This window comes from Pteropus vampyrus, unplaced genomic scaffold, assembly GCF_000151845.1.
Source record: "Pteropus vampyrus isolate Shadow unplaced genomic scaffold, Pvam_2.0 Scaffold78, whole genome shotgun sequence".
NCBI lineage: Eukaryota > Metazoa > Chordata > Mammalia > Chiroptera > Pteropodidae > Pteropus > Pteropus vampyrus.
Window position 1 is genome coordinate 874243 of NW_011888859.1, and position 2501 is coordinate 876743.

At 41.9% G+C, this 2501-nt stretch overlaps 1 protein-coding gene across 2 annotated transcripts in view; it reads left to right on the plus strand.

Moving 5' to 3' along the window:
* The window catches only part of MTHFD1L (methylenetetrahydrofolate dehydrogenase (NADP+ dependent) 1 like), a 173025-nt gene extending 171471 nt beyond the window's left edge, over positions 1–1554 (plus strand). The window contains exon 27 of one of the 2 annotated variants that reach the window (XM_023532145.1): positions 1189–1554. The gene's annotated coding sequence lies outside the window, so the exon portion shown is untranslated. The remainder of the gene's footprint in view (positions 1–1188) is intronic. The other variant, XM_023532146.1, reaches the window with a different exon arrangement.
* The last annotated feature ends 947 nt before the right edge of the window (positions 1555–2501 follow it).

Genomic DNA, 2501 nt, shown 5'->3' on the forward strand with positions numbered 1-2501 from the left:
TTCTGTACTTCTCCCAACCCTTGGAGTTTTCTTAAAATGTGAAGTCATAAGACTCTGAGCCACAAAACCGTTGGCTACAGAGGCCCTGCAGCTAACGAGCTGCTGTTCCACCTGCCGCTCTGGAGCTGGAAGGGCTTGTTCCAGCCTTGCTGTGCCTCAGGGCATCACCAGTCCACTGGCCCAGCCTCCGCCCTTCCCACCCAGGCGTCACTGAGCCTCACATCTAGGGCCACCAGAGCCACTGAAGTGAGGCCGGCCTTGTATCTGAGCCAAGGGGTGAGGGAGGTCTCCAACAGACAAACCTCCCTCGCTAACATCTAAAGTATTTTCTTTTCGTTAATGTTTATTATGCTGGCAGTGCTTCCCTTTTGTTTACTTTTCTGATGACTCAGACCTTAGGGGGTGTATTTGAAGCTCCTAGTCCCCTGTCTTTGTCACCATCTTGTGTTCTGAAGCTAATCAAACGTCCTTTCTGGCTCCAGACCCCTCCTGCATCTGTGGAAGGCCAACTTGCCGTGTTCCAGCCGAGTTTGAACTTTCGGCCCAGGAGATAAATTCTTCCATGTATAAATTCAGATTAAAGGCCAAATACTTGCATTTACATTTCTCCTGGAGTGGTGAATACTTTTTTTTTTTTTTTTTGGAATGTAGGTGTTTTGTTCTTTTTCAAAAGATTGCAGGATTCAATGGTAGCAGAAAGTCTCAATATCCTTTGAGAGAAAGCAACAAAGCTTTGACAATAATAAGTTCCAAGCCTACTCATTTTCGTTCTGTCCTAAATGCATTTTTCAGACCTTGCTGTCTGTACCTACCATGAAATCGAAGGCGACAGAATCCCTAATCTAAAATCGTGAATGTTCTCACTCGACAGGATCCTGGAGACTTTAGATCCCAAATCTAGAAGTCGTGGAATTTCTGCCACGATCCCCAAGTAAATCTTTTAGGAATGTTAGAGCAGTGCCATCAGCATCCTCGCTGACTTGGTCACAGAGTGATGCCAAATCAGATTCTCCACTGCTCATAAGTAAAGATTGCAAGCAGATCCGAGCCTTGTCTGTGAATAGAATCCCTTATCTGCCCTTGAATTTTCTTTCGGTCTCCAGCTTTAGAGCTAGCATGTATTAACAATTTAACATCAGAGGGAAAAGCTATTCTTAAACCACTAAAAAAAATTTTTCTGTTTTTCAGGCTCCTAAAACACAAAGTACTCCTTGCCTTTTGGCTGCAGTTGGAGAAGAAAGCGAATTTGAAATATACTTGTTACGCAACGCCGGAGAAATGGTGAACTAGGCCAAAGATTTATTCTTCCTTCAAGATGAATTCTCTTTGCAACCGAGTGTAGTATTCAGTAAAAGGACCTCCCCCAAGTTTGAAAGAAACTAATTTATTTTCTGTTTCTGCAGAGTTTACATTATTTCCCACTGCTTACACTTTAGAATGTTTATTGTATGGGGACTGGAGGATTAAAAGAGTGTGAACTAAAAGGTAACATTTTCCACTAGAGTTTTCTGTTTCGTCTTTTAACCGAAAATAAATATGTATCTAGAAAACCAACCAGCAAGTTTTCAGTGCCAGATAAAACTCTGCTCTAGAGGTAACTGTTCATGTTGGATTGTTACCTGACACCAGTTTCCTGGAAAATTGTGAATCCGACCAGAGCTTCCTAAACATTACAAGAAAAAAATAACACACACACACAGAAATGTCTGGTCAATTGTGAAATCTTTCAACTATTGGAGATTTGTAATATCCTTTGGAACAAAGTGCATTTTACATCCAGAACTATTTTTCAGTGCCAGTAAAATATACATCAGTTACATAAAAACTGATGAGTTTATGCTCGTTTCTTCCACTGATAAATGAATCTCAATAACCATTAAGCTTTCGAAGGCCCGTAGGCCAAAGACAGTGCCTCTTAAAGGTCAGGTGTTTGGCAAATGTTTTTCCATTTGTCCAACCCTTAATGTGTAGTAAAGAATGTTCTATGGACTTTTTCCCCACTGCCGGGAGTCCCTGACCCTTCTTTGTTCCCATTTTTTCCTACAAGAATATAAAATAAGTTAAGACAAAACCAGAGATTCAAAAGCAAACAAGACATGATTGTCTTCTAAGCAGCGTAAGTAAAATAGTCACCAGAAATATGGTAAATGTCCCCCCAGGCGCATCCTGCAGGGTGCCCGCCATCGCTCCTTCCTGTGTTTTCTCGTATTTGCCCTCCTGCCACCCTGCTCATTCATTGCTCTGCCCATAATGTATCTTTATGCACAATTTCATTTGTTCCAAAACACTGTACACTAACTAAAAAGCCTCCCAATGTCAAGACTGCCCCAGGAATAATGTCACTGGGCATTTCTGAAGTGTCCCCCGCCCCGTCCCTGTCCTGTCTTCGGGAGTACAAATACACAGTAAACTGGCATTTTTAATATATGTCTATTTGAGGATTGTAAGCATTCACAGTAAATTTGTTCTCTGTAGTGTACTCAGTGAGCAGTCCTCATGGA